Source organism: Aythya marila (assembly GCF_965140915.1).
Source record: "Aythya marila genome assembly, chromosome: 2".
In the NCBI taxonomy this organism is placed as follows: Eukaryota; Metazoa; Chordata; class Aves; order Anseriformes; family Anatidae; genus Aythya; species Aythya marila.
This window is the reverse complement of record NC_139043.1, coordinates 53228401-53251683: the sequence shown is the minus strand read 5'-3', so window position 1 is coordinate 53251683 and position 23283 is coordinate 53228401. Positions and strand designations below refer to the sequence as shown.

At 46.2% G+C, this 23283-nt stretch overlaps 1 protein-coding gene across 8 annotated transcripts in view; it reads left to right on the top strand.

Annotated features, from left to right (window-relative positions):
- ATXN1 (ataxin 1) overlaps positions 1-23283 on the top strand; it is a 193308-nt gene that overhangs the window by 21383 nt on the left and 148642 nt on the right. For 2 of the 8 annotated variants that reach the window (XM_082754903.1, XM_082754904.1), the window contains exon 3: positions 7802-7901. The exons of 5 other annotated variants lie outside the window; for them this stretch is intronic. The gene's annotated coding sequence lies outside the window, so the exon portion shown is untranslated. Of the gene's footprint in view, positions 1-7801; positions 7902-12463; positions 12592-23283 lie in introns of those variants that run through there. One more of the 8 variants, XM_082754898.1, reaches the window with a different exon arrangement.

Below are 23283 nucleotides of genomic sequence, written 5' to 3'. Positions count from 1 at the left end.
TGTCATTTCTCTTTCTCTCCCCTGTCTCCCTAGTTCCCCCCCAGCTTTCTATTGATGAAGACTCAAAATGGTCAATAGCACAGGGCTACTAAGTGGTGTGGATTCACAGGTACAAATACAAAAGTATGTGTAGGTAAAGAAAAGATGCAAGGGAGTGTATTGGCTTTACTGTCCAGTCTCAAAGTCGCTTGAAATTTGTTAAAAGTTATCTTCTGTAAAATCCAGATGTGGCTACAGAGTACTTAAGGAGAGAGCTTTCTTTTCTGAGAATAAAGTATGGATGGCTTTCTCTTTTCCTTTATTTTTTTTTTTAACAAGGAAGCAAGCCTTCTGTCCTCACGTCTGTGTACAGATGAGTGTGTTTGCACACCCTCTTGTAAATTCATTATGGCTTGCCTTATTCTTATAAAAATGTCTGGTGGTATCAGGACAGGTGGAGGGTGCAGTGTTTCATGTACAAATATGCAGTAAGTGGCAGCCTACATACATGTTGGAGCCCAAGGACTGTTGCCTCTTTGCATGCACAAAATAGCAAATTTCCCCCAGAAAGGATGCAAAATAAAGATGGAGACTGGTGAAAATCACTGCTGAAATTGTGCATTGCAAAGAAAGGAGACCAGCCAAAGCCAAGCCCACATGAGGAGTAGGAATATTTCTGTTTATGTTCTGTCGCTGTGTGTAGTGCAGTGTTGTTATGGATGGTGCCCCACTGTTGATAAGACTTTGATAACTTTTGGCAATTATGTTGTTATGTAGATGATTTGGTAAGTCACTTACCTATCAGTGCTATCACCGCTACATTGCTTTCCAAAATTCCCTATCACGGACTATGTAGGAACATGCTTTTGGCTTTATATTGCTGGTAAAGGTTGCCCCAGTTCAAATCTAGCTCTTTAGCTATCTGTGCACAAGCTAGTTAAATTTTTTTTTTCTGGGGGGGGGAGGCAGGAAGAAAAGGTTTGTCAGCCTCCCTTCTGAAAGCACTTTGGTACTTGTGACTTCTTTTTCCCTTCAAAAATATATCTTGAACTTTCAGAATCTTGTTTTCAGATGTGATTAATGGTAACTTTTATCTTCAGAATGCAAATGTAATTTTAGCATGCTTTTGCACAGTATAATGCTTTTCTCTGCACAAACGGCTTATCAGACAATTAAAAAAGATAGGTATATATTTAAATATGTATATATGGTTTATCTTCTGAAATGTTTACGTACTTTTAGCTACTTTAACGTATTGATGACAAAGATGTGCTTTCTTGCATTGTGAAGTGCAAGCAGCCTCATTTTTATGTGTGTCACCCACTATAGCTAGGAAGAGAAATTGGCCAAGTCGCTAGAACTGTTGCAGTACCTTTATGTCTCAGTGCTAGTAACCTACACAGAAACCCCCAGTTTCCCAACAGGGATGTTAGAGAATCCTGAATCCTTGATGGTCGTCGGCTTTCCTGTCCGAAGGTTGGAACAACAGCACTTCTGTTAAGTAACACAAATCCCCCACTGCCGCCATGCAGACACCAAGCAGCCAGGCTCTGTGACCCCAAGACGCTGCTGGTGGTGGTGTAGCCTGCCCGAGTTGTTGAATGTGATAGGAACAATCTTGCTTTTGCTAAGGAGATCTGGGCAAAATAGTAACACATGGGAAATCTCTCCAGGGCTGCCCTGTTCGTGAGGTGATTCACAGCATGTACAGAGTGGATGGAAAATGTTGTTCTGGAAGTGTTCCAGTTTGTTATTATTTTGAAGGCATTTTGCACAGACTCAAATACTGATGGTGGTATGGGGAGCCTCTAGAGCGAGAAGGAGTGGAAGGTGAATCTCCCACATCTTAGGTCAGGTCTTAACCAGTAAATGACATTTTATTTTGTGGCCAGTTATCCACCTGACTATCCACTCTGTTCTAAATTAAAACCAAGAAAGCAAAATACTCAGGAGATTTTGGCCTGTTTACAAGATGGGTTGCTGTTGCAGATGATTATATAGATGTGTTTTACTGCCTGTTCCTAACAGCAAGATTTGGAAAAGCATCTTGATTTTGAGCACAGCCAAAAATGGGAGTAATCATGCTGAAACACATTACTTTTTTTTTTTTTTTTTTGCATCCTATACTTGCTCTATTTCTTCAACCGTTTCCCTAAGTATCAGCTGCATCTACTGTCAGTGGCAGAATAATAGGTTAAATGAATATATATATTTTTATCTAGTATAGCTGCTCTGAGGGACACAGAAATAAATTGTTAAGATAACATTAATCTTCTCATTTAGAGCATGAACCTACTCCTTTGATACTGGTGCAAATTAATGGAATTAGGATCATATCTTTAAATAATAATAATAAAAGCTAAACACCAACTGTAGTATTTTAGAGATGACCAAGTTAAAAATCTGAATGAATAATTGTGACATATGCCTAATCCTCAGCTAATGTTCGTGGTAAGACAATAATCTTCCATGGAGCTGTGAGCGGCCAACGTGTTATAGTGCATCAGGGCCCTATTAATCCATAGATTACTGACAGAGAATATGGTAACAGCTCTAAAGCGTGCCATAGGCAGCATGCTTTTATCTTTGCATTGTTGTTTAAAACTGCATTCTAACGTGTCATTGGGGATATATGTAGTCCTGGAAAAACTGTTCCCACTGTGGTGTTTGCTAGCAGTATGGTGTGTGGCTGGGATGTACACTAGATATTCAAATTATGTACGCTGCAGAATTTGTGAATTTGCATTTTAAAATACTTGTCATTTCTGGAAATACCCTGAGGTGTAACTGTCCACAACTTCCCTTTACTAAGTAATTATTAAATATTTGCTTTCAAAGCTGAATCATTAGCCAGCTAGGGAGTGGGTTTCCCAGCTAGTGATTTTAAAACCTTGAAGTCAGGACTGTAACCCAGAAAGTTTTCTTCTGTCTTTGCTGTCTCGTTCGTCAATACGGGTGAAGCACTGAAGCCAGCTAGCTGAATGCCCTGCCTCCGGGGGTGCAGCTCATTGCCCTGCCTTTCAGGAAAAGTGCTGGACAGCTGGTGCTGCATCGGAGCCTAATTTCATTGGATCTGGAGAAGTTACATGTATTGCATCTCTTAACCTTCAGGAGCAGGGGTTCAAATGGAGGGAACGGTGGACCGACAGCCATCTGTCCTTCCTGGAGTGGCATTTTGGAGACTGGGGAGTAGTTTTCTGCGGCGTTAGGAGTCTTTTGCCTGAAACCACGAAAGCTGAGGCCTTGTCTACATGCGTGCTGTTGAGGAAGTGGGAAGTGCCCGGAGGTGGGCCACCAGGTTCTCGTTTTTCTTGCCTGCCTCTGCCCGCCCTTTTCTGTTGCACTTCAGTGGGGCAGGTTTATTTTGTGTGCAGCACCAGGACTTCCGTGGGATTTTTGTGTGATAAAGGGCCTTAAATAAACAAATGCATTGTTACACTTGTATCTTGCAGGTATCCCACTCTTGGCAGTGATAAGTCTATCTTTCACCTCAGGTGAGCCCGTGACACTTCAGGTGTGGAGGCAAGCTGCGCCCTGTTCGCAGCCAGGGTCTGCTAGCCCTCACACAGTCCTAATTGCGAAGTCCCCCTTGTGCAGGAGGGGGACATCTCAGTGGCAGGACCATGTGAGGTTTTCCTGAAGCCTCAGGGGCCAGAGAGGCCCCATGCTTGCTCCTGGCCACGGAGCTTGTGGCTGGGCTGTCCTTCCTTAATGGCGCTCCTCTGGGGACGCGACGGTGCTGCACCGTGCAGGCCTTTGGGAGAGCCTACGTCATTGCAGTCTTGGCTGGAGGTTGCGGGCTGTAAAGCATCACTGGTTACGTTGGTTAATGGGTTTGTAATGCAGTGGTGGCTTCTAGTTTGTGCTCTGTGGTGGTGGCAGTGACCAGCGCCTGTGGTCTGTGGACCTGCTGACTGAGAGCTGCTTCTCCAGGGGAGCGACTCGCAAGCTGACAAAGATCGGAGAAAGCCTGCTCAGTCTGCCCATAGGCCAAACGAGGTTGTAAAGTTATCTTTTCGATGTCCTGATTATGTTGTAGATTATTAATTATATTTCTTTCATTTTCACGTCATTTTTCCTGCTTCTTTCATGTAGGTTTGCAATAGATTGACACCTCTGTCTTTCTCTATGCATATATGTGCATTTTTTTTGACATCCAGAGTTCTCTGCTGTTCAAATAAAGTAATTAATCTTGGTAACTTTAAAAACATGGTATGATAGCCCAGTGAATATATTTGAAAATTAATCTTTAAAATACGATATCTTCTGTGAAGTTACCAAGCATTCTGCTAGTGGCAGTGTAGTAGTTGTGGCTGTTTTCAGAGACCTCAAGAGTTTGCTGGAAACTCATCCTTCAGAGTGAAATATTTTCTGCTTGTTTTCATTATGAAAGGCAATAAACTGTTGCTGTCAGTGTGTGGGAATCCATTCCTTCATCTGACCTTGTAGTACATGATCATATTCCACTGGCCATTTTTTAGATACCGAAGCGTGGAAGTGAAAATGCCTGCATTGCATTATTTAGATATTATGCAAATAATCATTTTTCCCTTTTTTTTTTTTTCAGTGTAAGCTGTGTGAAAAGCTTTTTAAAAAATTCCACTGCACCCCTTGTAGATGGGCCCACAACAGAAGAACTAGTCTTGAAAGTTCAGCGTAGTTCGTATCTGAATGTGCATCCTCTGTTGCTTCATCATGAATTCACAGCAACCCACTGGCACGATAACATGAAATGAGCTGTGGAATCATCCACAATTTTGCTTAATCTTGAGCAGTCAGACTGGCAAGTCAGTGGAAAATGCCCATCAGTAAGAGGCTCAACGTTTAGAAAAGCCTGACGTGGAGAACAGTGTTGTGCAACTTAGGGATGTAAGGTCTTGCTCTGATGGGGACGGAGAATTTACGGGTGGGACTTTTGGCCTTTGCAGGGTTCATGTTAGACCTAAAAATGCCTGCAGGAGTGTTGTTGGTGTACATGGCTACGCAGTCTGGGGCTCCTGATGCCCTGGAAAAAAAAACAAAACCCAACAAGGTGTGGCCTTGCTCCTGTCCTTCACCCCTTGGTGCAGTGATGCAGGGCAATGGAGGAGGAGCAGCAGGCACAAAAGCTGTGGTTCCCAGCTGCGTTCCCCTAATGCTTTCATGGGACTCGCCCACGCGTGGTGGCAGGGAGGCACCCACCAGGGGCTTTGCCCAAGCAATATTCTTCGTTCTGGGACACCTAGGATTTGTGGAGCCTTGCTGGAGTTCACGGTGAACTATATAATTAGTATGATTTTAGCTTCCAGTCAGCTGTAATAGTAGTACCAGGAGGCTGTTTCTGCTTTGCATAGCTTACTAGAAAAGATATTTTTAATTTTCTACACGTACACCTTATAAAGAAGAACATGTGCTGTGGCTTTTTGTCAGGAGACAGCATGAACTGTGTTTTCCAGTGTCACGACCAGCAAGTGTGCATCAAAATGCTTTTCCCAAGCATCCATTAGCCAGCTGGGGAGGAGTACTGCTGGATGCGCAGCGTGCTCATACCTGAGCACAAGGCAAAGGGCCAATCTAATTCCCAGTGGGGTCCAGAAGTTTTTCCGTTGAGTTTATTTGTAGTTAAACTGGGGAAGTGATCTGAGAAATCTTCCAGCCTGAAGAATGTGAAGTAAGAATGGATGGGAGGAACCTCAAGTGGTAAGAGGGAAGCAGTAGGCTAGGAGAAAGACGAGGTCCGGTAAAATCAAATAATAAAACACACACAAAACTGTAGGATTTAGTTTGACAGAGCACATCCATGCTTACAAGCTTGGCACAACTGTCATCTTTGATTCATCTCCTCACCTCAAGCCTGCTCCTCCTTGAGAGGTGGGCTGTGCTCCTACCCTCCTCAGTGGCACAGTCCCTGCTCTGGTCAGAGCGGTGGTTGCAGAGCCAGGGGAGATAACCAGGTCTTTGTGCACATTCCCTGTAGTGGTCACTGCCCCTGGGTGCTTGTGCCTGGCCTGTCTTCCAGATCTTAGACTTCAGGCAGCAGGGCGTTAGAAGCATTACAGGCTATTAAATATATTGTTGGAGTGTTTGGCTGGACAAACTGTTGCTTTTAATAGAGTTCAGATGTGAGATTTGGGGGTCTGAGAGGGTTTGGATGTAAACTTTGGTCATTTGGTTTTGAAAAAGGAAGTACTTTCATGCTTTGAAGGGAAAGAAAAATACGAAGACAGTACTGCAAGTCTCTTCCTTAAATCAAAGTTTTCTGTTTGAAATGGGAACAACTCAGCAGAACAGTTTAAGTAAACATTGCCATTACTGCTTATCTGAGACGCTGGCATCCTCTCTTTTTACTGTGCTACTTTTTTTTGTGGTGTCCTGGAGTCTCACAGCCACTGATGTGTTTGTTCTCACAGCACTGCTTTCACAGGCATATGCTTTTATGTCCATTTGCTAGTTGCCACCAAGTTTTGAGACTTCATCTGAGGAGCCCAGTCTCGCAGGGTAGGCTTTGTGCATTCCCTCCGTAGCTGAGATTTTTGAATTGCTGGCTGAAAGGTCCTTCTCCCTCTGCCCACAGTTTTCTTTCAACCTCTGTCGTGGCTTCTTCGTTATGGGGAAAAACCAGAGGAAACTATTCCTGAGTCATTTCAAGTCAGTGTTTAGCGCAGAAGAGGATAAAATCTGGGCCAGAAACAGCAAGTGACTGATGCTGTCCGGTTGCAGCCTAAGCGGGGGTCAGTGAGTGCAGTATAAACTCCAGGAGAACTGCCGAAAATCACACGTGGATGTGAGAGGGCAAGGACTTAGGTACTGTCCTCTAAAGCCAGCGCCAGAGCACGGGGTCATATTTCTTTACTAGGTAGAAAAAATGCTCCATATTGGGCAAATGGCTTATTTAAAGCTTGCTTGGTTTTGCCTGTGTGTTAAAGTCCTGTAGGCTCACACTGGGTGTCTTATCTAGAGAGCACTGATACATATAGGGAACTTCTGTGCGCTTAAGTGGGTGAGAGGAATAAAATCAATTAGGAAAGGATAAAGAGAAAACTGTGCCTCTCTAACTACCAGTTCTGTCGTGCTTCAGACAATCCTGCAGCAGGACATGGGAAGCGATCTCAGGCGCATTTTTAGTCATACTTTAAAAACAGCATTTCTTGGTGAAATAGTCTCCCAAATTAAACAGTTAGCACACATGCAAATGCAAGTATATTAGCCTGCCTGTGTCAGTCTAGCACGTATAAAGAGCTTCACAACCGTTCGGATCCGCTCTTCTTTCATAATGGGTTGCAACTTGTTTACTAATGCTTGAAAGCATGTACACATCAAATAAATCTCTGGTATTTGGGCCATAGTGTACCAGCATTATGCAAAGGGAAGATTAACCACACTCTATATTGAGCTATGATCCACTTTACTCTTGATTCCTAGCTGCACTAAAGCAGCCAAACCATCAAAGAACAAAATTAGTGGAAGGATTCCTCAGACAATAGATACATTTCCATATTTATTTGCATTATTGTTAAGGAAAGGGCAATCAGAAGAGCAAATCTCCTTGGGACTCAGGGTATTATACTTTAATCATAATACCTGAAGTAAGTTTTTGGGTGCAGAAAACCAGGAACAGAGGCAAATGCTGTAGAGCTGCCTGGTATATTGCGTGCTACGTTGAGAGACCATACGCTCACTTTGACTGCTGGTGCTGTTAATAGATAGTCTTTAGCAAGCATTATATTGGCAAATCTGACACAGACTGAATTTGCAGCCGTGACTCAAATGACTTTCCTAACATGAAGCATCTTTATTGCATATCATTTTAGCTCTTTCCTGTTTTTACTCTGCTCTCTTTCAGCGAAAAGGTCAAGAAAAGCAGTAGCTCAGTGGCTGAATTTTTCAGAAGTGCTTTACAGCAGGGAAAGTGGGGAAACCTCTTAAAGTGGTGTCTTAATTCAGTAAGTTAAGCCTTTTTGTTCTTTTTTTCCCTATCTTTTTGTTGTTGAATTTTATCTACCAGACTAATTAAAGTGACTTTTAAGGTAGCTCCAGGCCGGCACAGAGCTCCTCACCCCCCCGCATCTTTCCCCACCCCCAGAGGTAGCCTTTGCCTTGTGAAACCTGCCAGCCCATCTTGCTAGACATGGTGGTGTTGAATCAACTCTGTATTTTCACAACATGACCGTCCATCTGCACTGTCTGTGGTTGGCTTGCCATATTCAGAAAATTACCATACCGTGTGCGCGCCTCCTCCTTCACTTTCCCTGCACACGTGTGTGCACGCACCCACATACTTGAATGATGCTCTCCCTTCTTCGCTGCACTGTAGCTCACTGTGCTGTGAAAGCAGTCTGCTGCACCAGTGAGGGATTTTCAAAGCCCAAGAGAGGATTTTTTGGGCCCTCCCTAAAGCAGTAAGGTGCGTATGTTTGGTATCACTGTTAGCATCAACCTAAGGGATTAAAAAAAACAGACAATATCCTTTACTTCACAGTAGCAGATGAAATGGAGGTTTTAGCCAGCTTTAAGGGTGCTAAGTATTGCCAGCTGAGGCCAAAAGGGCTTTTAGCTGGCCAGCAACTCTTGTGAATTCTTGTGGGCCTGTTACTACTTCCTCTAATTTTATTGCACACCTGATGTTGCTGCATTTTTCGCAGGTATGAGTTTCTTTGCTCCTATCTTTTCATGCCTTATTTGCTAACTCTTCCTTTCTGCAAAACTGGCAGGATGACAGCAGGCAACTCCCTCATCCTTTTGTGTTGGGACTAATCCTTGGGGTTCTTTCTAATGTGTCTCCAGAAATATGTATTCAACTTCGGCTAAATGCTGACTTGATTTGTAATACTGAAATGTGGACACTGCAGATAACTGAATATTTTCTCTCTCTTAGAAAGAAATCATTGTAGAGGAGTAGTGAATACTTCCAGAGTTTTAAGCTCTCTGTCACATTAAAGACATTCTTAAAATACAGATGTACTGTGTTTTAGATGACCGTTCAGTTAACAGGTTCTGGTATTTTAGTGCTCTGAATTGTGCTTTTTCTGCTTTGGCATGAGTGACAGATTTTTATTTTGATTTCGGTTTATGTGGATTGGTTTTTCTTCAGTGTTTTTTTTACTTAACATATGATTTAATTAAAACTTTGTTACAGTGATTGATAGTTGCTTTATTTGATACCTGTTTATAGGCATTTATTCATTACTTTTTCTGTGTACTGATATTTGTCAGAAGAGAACGATATTATTTCTTTTGTCAATGAAATGAGGTTATAAATGACTGTAATTTTGGGATACATCGCTGGTGTGAGCAAACACTATTCCCGTGGTGAGTTTTCCGCCATGGAAAACTGGGTTATGCATAATACATTTCAGAAGGGACCTGTATTCTGCTGAAGAATTGCATTGTGCAACTCCTGGAAACTGTAGGAAAAATACAACTCCAAAGTATTCCTCAGCATCTTGCAGTCTTGTTCCTTCTGGTTCGAGCAGGTGACTGGAAATGGCTGGCTGGGGGGTTTCTCTCTGATTTTTGCCCCGGTATTACAGGATGTGAGGTGAGTGATCCAGCCCCGTGTACCTCGGTGGTACCCACGGGTGCCAGAGACAGAGAGGAAAGCAGCACCGACGTGTTACTCCGCGTTTTCCTGACAACGACAGCAGAGTTCGGAAAAATAACGCCTGGGAGTACGCGGTGGGAGGAGAAGATGTTCCTCCCCGCTAAAATCACAGCGTTCACATTCTTGGCAGCGTCACTGAGCCGGGCTGTAACTTCTGGTTTACATTTTAGAGCTACACCAAATAGTGTCTAACGCTTAATGCCGGGTGGCGTTACGCAACGGCAGGCGCTTGGCTCGGCGGAGCACATCCGCGTTGCGAGAGGGAGCTCTCCTGGGAAACCGGCGCATCTTCCGCAGCGAGGCGTGGGCCGGGCACTGCTGGCTTGGCAAGCAGAGGGAGCCAGCTTTGGAAAGCTGCCTCACCTTTCACTTGCCATGGAACTTAGCCTTTCTCCTCGTTCCAGGCACCAGCCGCTGCCGCTTGCTTCTGGGTCTGGTGGGGCGCTGGGGATGCTTTTAGTGGGTGATGAAACCTGTTTTTTGGTTCTGGGAGTCGTGATCTTTGGTGTCTAGCATGTGTATGGTCTGTGAGTGGGGTAGGCTGCTAGGGTGCTATCAGGAGAACATCTGGAAGAGCTAAGAAAGTGGTTTGTTTGTTTTTGTGGGTTTTGTGTGTGCTCTTTTTTTTCAAGCTACCTCTGTGATTGCATCTTCTTTTACTGATAAGTCAGCAGCAGCTGATGGCAGGTACGAAATTCCTGTCATTTTTATACCAGGTTTCAGTTTGCTTCTTCCAAGCCTCTCTCTTTGCTGGAAGCCAAGTCAGGCTCCTGCTGTCGCAGCTGAGCTGAAGTTCTTCCTGCCATCCTAAAGCTTGGTTGTCATCACTCCCATTCCTCTTATTACCAGTGTGCTACGTATTTTTATGGCAGTGCTTAACACAGACTTTCCAGCGGTGCTTGTGACAGTGTAGCTGAACTTGTGTCTGATGGAAATGAAATTGTTTTACCTTCAATGTGCTTTCTTAAGCAGCTTGTGGAGCTAGCCGGTCAGTCTGTAATGTGGGTGCAGAGAATTTCACCAGGCACTATTCAGAGTAGTTATTCATGGTTTGCTGTTAAACTGCAAGACTGGAGTGAGTGAGATTCCCCGGGGGTCTGTCCTGGCTTTGGTAATACTCATTGTTTTCATTATTGAAATGATTGATGGAGCAGTGAGAGCAGTTATTAAATTTACATAGGATAAGAAGCGTGGAGAGGGGCTGCAGGCTCCTCAGAGGGCAAGGCTGAAGTTCAGAGTGGCCCTGACTAACTGGAGGAACGGTTTGGGGAAAAAAAATAAATAATAACAACAAGGGACAGACATACGAGCACTGTGCAGGGGTAGAAATACCCAGCTGCACAGCACGGGATGGGGAATGGCTGACTCAACAGTGGGCCTGCAGCAGAAGGTCTGCGAGTTGGAGCCGGGCCGTGCTGCAGGCAGTTTGGCCTGGTTTAGTTGAATAGGGTGTTAAAAATCACAGCTGGCTCCCAGACCACCAGAGGAAACCAGCCTGTGGCGTGTCCTGATCTCCTGTCCCCTGGGAGATGCGCTGCCAGTGCTCTGCTGAGCAGGCAGCTTTCCCCTTCCCTTCCCTTCCCTTCCCTTCCCTTCCCTTCCCTTCCCTTCCCTTCCCTTCCCTTCCCTTCCCTTCCCTTCCCTTCCCTTCCCTTCCCTTCCCTTCCCTTCCCTTCCCTTCCCTTCCCTTCCCTTCCCTTCCCTTCCCTTCCCTTCCCTTCCCTTCCCTTCCCTTCCCTTCCCTTCCCTTCCCTTCCCTTCCCTTCCCTTCCCTTCCCTTCCCTTCCCTTCCCTTCCCCTCCCTTCCCCTCCCTTCCCCTCCCTTCCCCTCCCTTCCCCTCCCTTCCCCTCCCTTCCCCTCCCTTCCCTTCCCTTCCCTTCCCTTCCCTTCCCTTCCCTTCCCTTCCCTAAAAAAAACACAAAAGACCCCATCTGCTCGGTGCTGGAAGTGGCTCAACACCCGGTTCAGGGTACGGCCTAGTAGAGAGCCACTTGGACGACGTCCAGAGAAAATGATCAAAGGCTTGGAAAACACCACCTGGGAAAGAAGATGAAAGAATGGGGATTGTTTAGTCTACACGGGAGAAGGCCAGTGAGAGCCGCGATAGCAGCGTGCAAATATGTGGAGGGCTGCTGTGGGGAGGGAGGGAGGGAACAGGCTGAACTGCAGGGCTTATAGGGTCAGGATGGGAAGAAACGGGCTTAATTGGGAGGTGGCAAGGCATAGGGAAGCTCTCAAGTGATAAGGGTATTTTGGTGCTGCAGTCGCTTGCCTTTGAGAGCGCTGTGGAAGCATCGTCGCTGGAGGTTTTTATAAAACAGACAAACCTCCTCCAGGAGTATTTTGGGCATTGCCTTGGGGAAGGAGGTGGAATACATGCCTCTGAAGGTCGTTTCCCAGGAAATAGCGAGGAATGTTTTTTGTGCACGGATGTGTGATCCCGTGAACTTAGGTAAACTGCAATAACAACAAGGAACTCAAAAGATAGTGGCAATTCATCACTGCGGCACGTCAGCGGTAAATAGCCGCCTGATTTATGCACAAAACCCGATGATGATATTATCCTTCTGCTCTCTGTTCTAGTTTAAAAAAAAAAAAAAAAAAACATTAAAAAAATCTGTGAGTAAGCTAATTTTACTGGAACGTTTCAAAAGGCTGTTCCTGTAAATACATTACTCGTCTACAGAAATAGAGGAAGTGATGTTGGTTGGCTCTGCTTGTTGAGATATTGTGCAAACACAATCAGTACCCGCTAAGGCGTAGCGTGGCCGTAGTAAAGCCAGCAGGGCTCCGGCAGGCACGGCGGCTTCACGCTGGAGCGGGGTGCTGTGTCTGCACACCACCACGAGCCAAGAGGAGGTCTGTGCTGCCAGAGCAAGAGGGAGCAGTCAGGGTGGCAGAGGTGCTGCAGGACACCGTGGGGAAGCGCTTCTTTGCTGCATGGTGACAGAGCACTGGCACACGTTGCCCAGACAGGCTCCTTTCTTGGAGGTCCCTTCCCACCTCGACCATCCTGCGGTCTCCTGAGAAGGTAGGGCCGTGCCGTTGGGGTCTGCTGAGAGCAGCCAGGCTGCTTTGCTCCTGCTCAGCGTGGCTCCCAGCCTGACAGCCCCGAGGGCTGTTTTGTCACTGTCATCCTGGGACGAGGAGCACTGGCGGAGGACAGCGCGGAGTCACCGTGTGCCCAGCACGGATTTAGCAAGGCTTATCATAATCCTGGCAGGATCCACGCTAACCCAGAGCGGTCAGACATCACCACGTGTTCATGGCCCCAGCCGTGCAGCTCTGGCCACGCAGTGCTGTGCTTACTCAGAGAAACTCGCTGCTGTGCCAGCCCTCGCTTTTTTGCATCTGGGATAAGTGCCCTGAACGCTTGAGAGCTGCTGGCCCTTACCCCTGGCCAAAAGCTTCCTTCTTCTAGTCTGCTGCTATTCAGCTCTGTGATCTAGCGTGATAAGAAAATGAGGGCGTACATTCACACAGGCACATATGTGCATATTTTAGCCTCCTGCCTTTTTAAAATTTAAAATACTAGGGTGCATTTGTCTCTGTCCCACTGCATCTGCCGTGCATCAGCAAACTAGCAATCTTCTTCATGATCTTCAGTGTCCCATCTCATGAGAAATGAATCAGCACTGCTTCTGCTGTGGAGGGCTATTCGGTGGGATTTAAACACTGATTTCAGTCGTGACTAAAATCTGCAAGCAGGAACCCTTTGTTAAAATAATCAGCTTCTAAATCTTGATTTGCATTTACTCTTTTTAGGTAATGTCCTTAAAGAAGGGGATGCTTTCAGTACTTCAAATAATTTCGTATGTCTTTTCCACCTCAGACAATGTTATATTTCTACAGATGTTCCATCAGTGAGATAGTCCAACGCATATTTCTGGGGGCCTCAAGAGTTTTCTACTTCTTATTACAATCAGTGGTGTGTTATCTGTTCCCTGTTTATAAGATTATATTTTTGCATGTGACTTGTATCAAGCTACATTCAAGTGAAAATAAACGTTCAGCAAAAGCTCACAAAAAGGAGATTATGAAACATTTCTGTCACATAACCAAAATGCTTACTTAAAATAGGAGCTGGGAAATAGAGGGGGAAAAAGAAGAAAAAAAAATAAAAGAAAAAAGCTTGTTCTGCATTAAAATTAAGCCACTGCAATTAATTACAGTCATTAAACCAAACTTTTTTTTTTTTTTGTGTGTGTGTGATCACAGTATTTTAGAGAGCTTTATGAATTGTAGATCATGAACTCTTGCACATCACTTCTATTAAGAAAGTATTTGAACTTCTATTTTCTTTTACAACTTCCAGTTCCTTTCTCTTATTTGAGGTAAGTGTTTAGCTCAGGCTGTTGAATGCACTGAAATAAAGAAGATGCTCTCTGGCCTTGCAGAAGAAACACCACAGCTACCGAAAGCTGATGTAGGATTGAGTCAGGCCTGGTTTTAAGAAGTGTAGTCAATAACTTCTGTCAGTTCCAAGGTTTGTTTTTCTTCAAGACTTAGCAGTGAGGCCATAATTCCCTGAATTCAGATGGTGTCGATTGATACAGTATTTGAATGTAATGTGGATCACCACAACCTGATTTTGAAATGCATATGTTAATTTACATATATAAAAGCATTTTTTTAAAAAACAAACCCTACCACCTGTTTGTGCATCTGTATAGGAATGAGTTTAGCATATTTTAGCCGTCAGGCCCACCCATCCCTCCCCGTAGGGCATGAGGCTCCCCCTGCTCAGCCCCTGGCCATGCTCCTCCACACCATGGATGCACCACGGAGCACAAGCCCGCTGAAATGCAGGTCTTTGGGGGGTACCCTTTCGGCCTCTTTTTCTTAATTTAAGAAAGTTACGCAGTAGCCAAGAGAAATATTTAGAATTTTAGGCTTTTTTTTCTGCTTATTTGTCTTTTCCCAGGGCCAGTCACTCACAATGCAGATTTTGCATACCTGAAATGAACCTCTAATGTTTAAAAAGTTTGTGTGTGTGTACATAGGAGTGAGCAAGAGAGAAATTATTTATTATTCAGCATGTAGAGAGCAGTAATCTAGGTCCATGTTGGTTAGTGTGAGAGAATAACACTTCACAGCAGGTAGAGGACAGGAGCAGGATTTGGGGCTTTTCCATTGTGTTCCCAGCCATGTTCTTGGATCTCATGAAAGTGACTCTGTTTGAAATTCATCCAGTTGTAAACCAGAAAGTGAGACTGAGCACTGCTTAGAGATTTTAGGAATCAAGTTTGCAATTTTGTCTTCTGACGTGCTACAGCTACATAATCTCTCCCAGAAAAAGGCAGGCAAAATGCTACTTACTGGTTTACGCCATTGTCCCTTCAGGCTGTTGGTCCCATGGAGGGCAGCAAGCTCCCAGGCACATGTGGATCAAGTGTGATAACACAGATCGCTTCTGGAGTCTGGTGCTTTTCTTCTCGGAGAGCTTTGCAAACATCAACTGAATGCAAAGATACAAGGCAGGCTCATTTTCGTCCTTTACCGTGCCGCATGAACTGCCAGTTCTGGGAAACTGGTAAAGGAATTAAGGATGTGGTGCTGAGATAAATCTTCAGAGAGGGGCTCTGGCTGAGGATCAGGTGGTTTCCCCTGTTCCATCTCCTTTAGCCAGGACTTCCTCTGCTGCGCACGCTCTGGCATTGCTCCCAGTTCACCCAGGATGGAAGTTACTGCTCCTGGCACGTACTGTGCTGGTTAACTCTCAGCAGCGTGAACCCTGTGCTCTGTCACTTGCTCCTTTGCCTTCTGCTTGCCTAGCTCAGCGCCTGTCCATCCTCAGCCACCTTTGATGCAGGGTGTCACCCTTGCCTGGCTGTGTCTTGCTTCTTGGGTTGGATGGCTGAGTGCCTCCGATGGCTGTTTTTGAAAGGGGTTGTGCAGAAGCGTGCATATTACCAGGGGGCTGTGGCTGGGAGATGTATGAACCTTTTTTTTGCAGAGCTATCAGTACAGGTTTGTCATCGATTTGTCACTGCTTAGCAGCCTCCGTGCTAAAGAGTGCTGTCGGTGCGGCACTTTCTGCAGGCTGAGGACATGGGAGTCCTCTCTGAGCTTGTGCCTGAGCTGCGATCATAATTTGTCACTAATTGTCATTGGGTTAGCAGGCGCTGTTATGTCCATGTGCAAATTATGCAGTGCATAATTTGTGATTCTGGTGATTCTGGAATCGCCTGCAGAATGCACAGAAGCACTCACATCAGGAGTTCAAAGGATATCAGATAGCCCACGGAGTGAGAAAACCAGCAGTAAAAGGAGCGTAACGGGTTTTCTGGATGGCTAAGCCCTTCGAGGGGTAAGGGAAAGATGTGAGACTGTAGGAAAAAAAAGTTGTGCATCAGCTTCCATGAATCCTGTGCATTTTAGCCGGCGTGCCAGTGGAGGCTCCCATCAGACTCGTGCTTGTTTGCACAGCTCCGAGGGACAGACCAGCATGGGGATTTGTGGTCGTGGGCTGATTCACTGCCGCTGCAGCCAGCGAAGGGTGGGCAGGGTGCGGTGGATGGATCTCAGGAGCATCTGAAAGGGCAACGAGCGGGGACCGGCAAGTGCGTGGAGTGGCTTCTCCGCAGGCAGGCCGTGAAATGGAAGCAGCAGTGAGCAAAGCCTCCAGACGAGATGAAAACCTGACAGGAAATGAAAACTGACTTCGCCTGTTTCTCTTGCGCGCTGACCGCCCTCCTCCCCCTTCGCCCGTGGTTGCGGTGCCCGTAGGGGAGCGGTTCTCCTACCTACTGCCGCCGGGAGCGGGAGCGGTGCGAGGCCAGGCCGCAGAGCCGGGCGCCGCCATCTCGGGGCTGCCCTGGTCTGGCTCCCTCGGACGGGCCACTGCTGAGAGCAAGGACATGATGTGTAGAGGAGGAAAGCGCCTCTCTTTCCTGTCTCTCTCTCTCTCTCTCTCTCTGCCTATTAATCTGTTACAACAGCTCTGTTGCTCTGCAGCCCGTGTGAGGCTCAGCAACTGCTCTTCCTTGGCAAGCCCGCCAGCTTTGGGGAGCTATAAATAAAGGATGTTGCGGGGTGGGAGAGGCACACCTTCTAGCTCCATCGAAACACTTGGACACAACAGGCTTATGTTGGCAGGACGGGGCAGGAAAAATGAAAAATGAAATAACGTGTGTGCATGTATGTGTATAATCGTCTATATTCCTAGAATATTGGGACTCTTTCCCAAATAGAAACAGCTGGCACGTATATGTGGCTAAAGCAGAGCTGCTTAGATTTATGCTAGTCATGCTACGAGCTGCACTGAAAGAAAATGAAACGAGTCATCTTTCATCCCCCTCAAATGCAGACCTTTTGCCAAGGCTTGTTTCTTAGAAATTAGATGAACCTAAAGAAGCAGGAGCTTGCGGCTAAAAATAGAGCATTTTACTTTCCGTCTTACCCCCTCGCAGGCAGGGTATAGATTTACCTCAGCCAAGAAGCAAGATGAAAGGCGATTTGAGCTTCACCTCCTGTCTCTGCCCTCCCCTGAGCTGCGACAGGGGGCCCTGGGCTTTTCTGGCCGGGTTCAAAGCGCCGGCCTCCTCCCCGCGCAGAACCGCCATTGCGAGCTGTTTCTGCGGTCAGGGTGGCAAGTTGCATTTTTGCAGCTAACGTGGGCTTGGGTACGATCGTATGGCTTTTCTACCCCAGAAAACAATGTTTGGGTTCTGTGGGTTAAAAGCTCTGCTCTCGCAGCAAGGCAGGCTGTGCAGGCCTGTGCAGAAAGAGCTTTCAAAGCCGGGAGTGTGCAGGCGAAGCACAGCTCAGCGAGCAGCCCCAGCTGCCCTTTTCAGCTGCTGGAGATGCAGATGAGCCCTGCTGCTGTGGCTGCCTCCCGGCTGAGGAGACAGAAAGTGGCCGGGGAGAGCAGCCACTGGCCGGGGAGGCAGCGTGAGCAGCAGGAGCAGCAGAGCTGGCCGGCAGCCAGCTCGAATGCCATGAGCCCGGTGACAGCTTCCTTCCCCCGTCCCTTCCTCCCCACCCCGCTGGCTGAGCAGGGTTGAGGGGTGTGTGTGTGTGTGTGTGTTGGGGGGGGATGTTCGCTTTGCTTTCCTGTGCCTTTTTGTGTGTGGATCCGCCTGCACCTGTTTGCCTGCTGCTTTCCTGAGCTGCTTTGATTCATGGGATCGCGAGCGGCCGCGCCAGCGCACGGCAGCTTGGCACGGACGCTGCATTCGAGCAGAGGAGGCCTGTGTCCTGCAGGGCTGTTTTAGTAAAGACACGTCCCATCTGCTGCTTCTTATCACCCTTTTTATCTGCGCTGCTGACTCATGCAGTGTGGTCTGCTCAGTTCTCCATTGCAGTCACATCACACTTCGAGTTACCTTTACTATGACTCACGCTTGTTTTTTTCTCTCGGCGAGTGTCAAGCCAAAAACAACCCTGTCTCGTCCCTATCTTCTTACTGTCTTGTCCTACCCTTTACCCCCAAAGCCTTACCCCTCTGCCATAATCTCATCCTCCCCAACAAGTAAACTACCTGTACCTGAGTTTTAACCTGTGTAATTTTCTCTTGGGGAGCATCTCTGAACTGTGTATCTGAGGCTAGTGAGCTATCATCCTAAAATACCTTACTCCCTCTTAGTTGCCTTCACAAGTGTGTTTGATGGAGAATAACTTTTTTTTTTTTTTTAAGTTATTTAAAGTAAAAGCATGTTTATTAATATTTTGGTGTGAAACGTTATGTTGGGACAACGTATTTCATTATCTCGCTATCTAGTATACACATGCAGAACCAAAACCTCTTAACTTCAGCTTTGCCTGCGTGTAGGGTTAATGAGACCATAGTTTCAGACGACTCATGCTGAGGTTTCCCTTGCTTGCTCTTGGCCTGCATGTCTAGAATCGGTCCTAGCCCACAACAAGCATCCGTGTGGGCAGTCTGTTGTTGCCGTACTGGGATTGAACCCCCTAGGTGAAGTGCTGCTTTACAGCTTTCAGATTATAGAGAATGAGTTATGAAGTTATGGCATTTCTCTCCTTCAGATGAGGGACTTTGGACTTCTGTGTGGATGGATTATGTCCCTTTGTCCCTATCCAGTGCTCGGATCCCTAAATCCTTTTAAAAGGAGAGCTTGGTGTGTGCTTCACTGAAGACAGATGATTGGGGAGGGTTCCTCTGTGGTTAACTTGGCTGCTGAGTTCTGCTTCTTACTGTCCTGAGCCCTTGTGTTAAAACTGGCGGTCTGATTAAAGTTCCTTTGCCTTGAATAAATCTTGTAGAATTGGGCTTGTATGTTGCTGTTGTGATAACTACCTTGATGTCATTGAAAGTGGCCTAGAAGTGAAGGTCAGAAAATGCAGGAAGAAGTATTAGAACAAGCGGGACGGAAGTTTTTTACTCATGCTCTTCTAGCAGAAGACCAGACAGATTTACATTGCTGTGTCAATTCTCTTTTCCTAGGAGCAAAATCAAACTCTTTTTTATCGGGCCCAAACAAATAATGAGAATGCTGCCTCTTGTAGACGTGTGTAGAAACCCCTTCCTTATGTTAAACATGTAACATTTTTGTAGACCAAGCTGCTCAAAACTTTTCCAAAGGATAGGTGCATTATTGATCTATCTGTGTGCTGCGACACAGCCTTTAAACAGCACCACCTGATCCACCAGGCTCTCCAGGCCTGTCTCAGCTTTCTGGGATGGAGAAAAATGCCTTTCTGTACCCCTCTGCAGCAGGTCACGTTGGTCAGAGGTTTGGTAGCTTCCTCTGGAAGGCACCGGACTGTGTTTCAGCATTTCCCTGAGGGTGTATGTGCTGAACAAGGAACTGGTTTGGATGGACCGGGCCTTTTGCTGCTCCCAGTTTGGCCTGAAGATGTTGGGGGGTTTGTTTCTGTCCCTGGGCAGGTGTGTCGCATCCTTTCCCGTTCCCGTCTCTCCTTCCAGTTCAGCCTGAAAGCTTTGCAGTTCTGTGAACTGCAGTTGCTGGGCGTCCCCTGGGGTGCCTTTACCAAGCTTTGTTGGTCCCTGGTGTAAATAAATAGGGCTAATCATGGTCGTAAGCAGAATATCCCATTGTTTCTGAGAAATGTCTTGTTCTCTGGGAAGCATAAATATGTTCCACAGCCCCAGACCACAAGCATACGGCCGGGTCGTGGTGTGGGTAGGCTGCAACGGGGCTTGCTGCTTCGAGCCCTCGACCCTTTGGAGGCTGTGCAGTTGCCTTTGCGAGAATACAACCCCAGGCTGTATGTAGGGTCCTGTGCCGTGGCTGTGCCCACGGGGAGACTTCCCCATTCCTGCTTTCGCTCCGGGAGCGAGGGAGGAAGCGAGGGCGGCGGCGGTGGTGCCGTGCCCTCCCGCCTCAGGACACACAGGGCGAGATCAGCGCGGGCTTCGTTTTACCCCGTGGCTTCGTTTTACCCGCCTGCAACATAGATGTGTAACGCTACCGGCCTTTGTTGTGGAATTGAGGCTTAATTCATTAATTAATTGATGTTTGCTAAACGCCTCGGGAGCCGGGAGCTCGCCGCGCGTGCCCCGGAGCTGCAGCAGCGCTTTGAGGTCGGAGTCGTCTCCTCTCAGATGGTGAGATTTTCCCCAAAAGCCCGGGCTCCGGCTCCTCCCGTTCTCGAAGGGAGCAGCGCCCTGTCACACCTTACTTCGACGGCTTGCTCCCTTCGACTTCTGCCTAAGCAAATAAATAAATAAGCAGCGTGCTTAATGCAGTCAGCACGTAGGGCACTTGCCAGAAGAATTTCACAAAGCGGCATAGCTGGGTTGCCAAATGTCGCGTCTTTTCTATAAAGCGTTCTTCAGGAAGCAAAGTTGCACAGGGAAAAAAAAAAAAAAAAAAAAAAAAAGCTCAAGAAGAAAACGCTATAAAAACTATCACTGCAGTAAGAAACATTTTTTTCCCCCACAGGGAGAACGTCTGGGCCATGTCATGGTAAGATCAAGGGAGTCTATTTTTATTTCATCTTAAAGGCCCCTCTCTCATTTCTTTTCTGCACTCCCCCTCCCAAAGAGCAGCTCTTCATGGTGCTGGCTCGGGGAGCTCAGTTTAGATTAGCCTTCAAAGGCAGGGCTGTGGGATGGTCTTCTTGTACGTGAAAATATTTGCCAGTGGATTTTGGGTGGAGAGAAGGCTGTTTAAACAGCCTTGTTGCCAGAATGTTTATTAGTCTAATATGATTAATGATTGAGGAAAGCGGACGGAGATTTCTTTGCGGGGAGCGTGGGGGAGGCAACAAAACTTCAGCGTCAGAAAACAGAGAAAAAAAAAAAGAGAAAAGTGTTGCAAGCGTGTGTTTTTGTTGAAAGAGCTTGTATACAAGTCCACATAAACTTACAAGCTGTGTATGTATTTAGTGTGTGTTCTGGTACCTCGGTGATCGTGAGCTGCAGTGGTTCGACTCCGGCTCGTCCCCGATGGGTGCGGTGTGCCCACAGGAGCTGCTGCGTTCAGCACCCTGCCACCTGCCCATGGCTGGTGAGAGACAAGGCAAGGGGCTTGTTCCTCTGAACCAAAGCTGGGTTTTGGCAGCGTGGGGTCTTGAAGTGGCCATTTGCTCCTTACAGCATCCTTGGCACTGTGTGCTGGCCTGGCGTGTGCTCACAGCGTAAAGACTAACATGGTTTGTGGAGGACTGGAACAACATCAAAGTCACAGGACAGTGCTGAAACTGGTTTTATGAACTTCACACCATTACTAGTATGTAATAGCATAACATAAGCTCATTCCAGCCTCACAATGCAGTTTTCTTCCCATGCTATAGCTGCCATCTTGACTGCATACGAATGTAAGCTATATATAATACCATCCCGGTCCATGTCCGTCACAATTCGTCTGAGCTCCCATCAGGGTTACTACGTGGTGCCACAGCATAATTAACACGGTATGTATTAGCACTATGTTCATTTGTCCTATATTTCGTCAAGAAGGGATCGCGAGCAATAATCTGATGGCAGGAACAGCTTCTGCTTTGGATTCTCAATGCCTCTGTTGGAACAACCTGATAGCTCATTGCCAATGGGTATTTTTAAGTTAGCAATGTTAGACCATCCAAAAATGTATTAAAAGAGACTTTTTTCCTTCTTCCCCTTCCTTCTTCCAGGAGGGAAATTTGAATTGCCTGCAGTGCAAAGTCCCCGTCTCTGGATGTGGTGTTGGTGGGGGAACTCCTTGCCATACAGCTCATTGTGACAAATGCTGGAGTTTCTTCAGGGTTGTGCTGTTTCAGAAGCAGGGACCCTTTAAAAACACTTCTTCCTTGTAGTTACACAGTTATGAAGTCTGCTCCCCTCCTTGGGCTGTAAGCACTGAGATACTCACTGCTGCCAGTAAGAGGCCTGATACATGGCTTAAGTTGTACGTTGTGCTAATGAGCAACAAAGGAAAGCCAATTAATGGGGTAGTACTGAAACTCAGGTGTGTATGACGCCTTTGTAGAGTGCAAGACATTTAACATATGTCCCAGGTCAGAAGAAATTGATCAACAATTTCCGCTGTGTATTCTTACGACCAGTGCAGTGATGGTATTCCTCAGCAGTGTGCTGGGCAGAAACAATGAATCAATATGGTGTGTATTGTATAAGCATCATTTCAGATTAATTTCTGAATCAATAAGTCACATAGTCCTTTAAATATATGAATGTGAAAATGGTATTTGCACAGAGAAAGAAAACGTGATTGGGAACCCTTCCATTTTTATTTAAGCACAGATGGTGTGGTGATGAGCACGGGAAGAACCTGAATCGGTCAGAGTTACGCTAGCATTAAGTTTACCATGTGCTCTTTCCCTCTCACATTCCCTCTTAGTTACTTCTTAGGGTGGTTTTTTTCCTTCCTTTTTTTTTTTCATTGTAAACTTTGTTTTTTTTTTTTTTTTTTTTCTTCTCAGCATTTTGCTTGCATTGTCAATACTGCAGTGTTTGTTCAGCTCAGACTGGGAAAGGTATTCGATTTTGCAGCTGACATTTATTTACAGGGTCACCTTTTAGTCTCTGTGTTAGGCTGCTGTTCCCTGTGAACCACATATCTGTCACAGGCAATGTAACCTGCTAGCTAAGAGGTCTCACAGAAAACCATTGCTTTCTTGAGCCCCCAGTAGCAGTCAGATGGAAGCATGTGTTGGGTGTTAGGTTATCGTTACCTTTTCTGGAGCTCGTATCAGTTGGTGAAGGCATAAGAAACCTTCAAGTCCACATCTGGTTGAAGATTTTCTAGTCGTGCTTTGTACTACTGTGTAGCTTCACTGGTTTGGATGGTTTTGAATCTCTAAGAAAGTTTTTCCTGCTATTTTTCCCCATTGCAAAGATCTCCTTTGTATGCTGCCAGTAGCTATTCCTTTACTACTAGGAGCAGAGGGTACTGTGTCTTTGAATGTTTTGACATTCATTGCTTTAGTTCTTGAGTCATGTCTTATGTAAGTCTCTTGAGTAGGTTTCAGGTTGCTATTTAGAGGTGATGATGTGCTTTGTGTGTAGAGATCATGGAGGCAAGGAGCTCTAGGCATTGATTGTCTTGCTGTCTTTGTCCTGATTATGTTTTCTCATGATTTTTCGATCCTTTGTTGTTTGTATGAACAGCCATGAAAGGCAAAAGGTGAGGGAATGGGTTCTTGGAGGATGTGTGCCCTTAAATGCAGCTGTAGGCATGCAAGTAGTTAGATTTTAAGTTTTGCTGGTTATCTATGTGATTTAAAGAGAACAAGCAAATTGCTAGTTATTTCCAGGTGACCCGCCCCTTGAATATTAGACCATTCCTGGTGAGGAGCT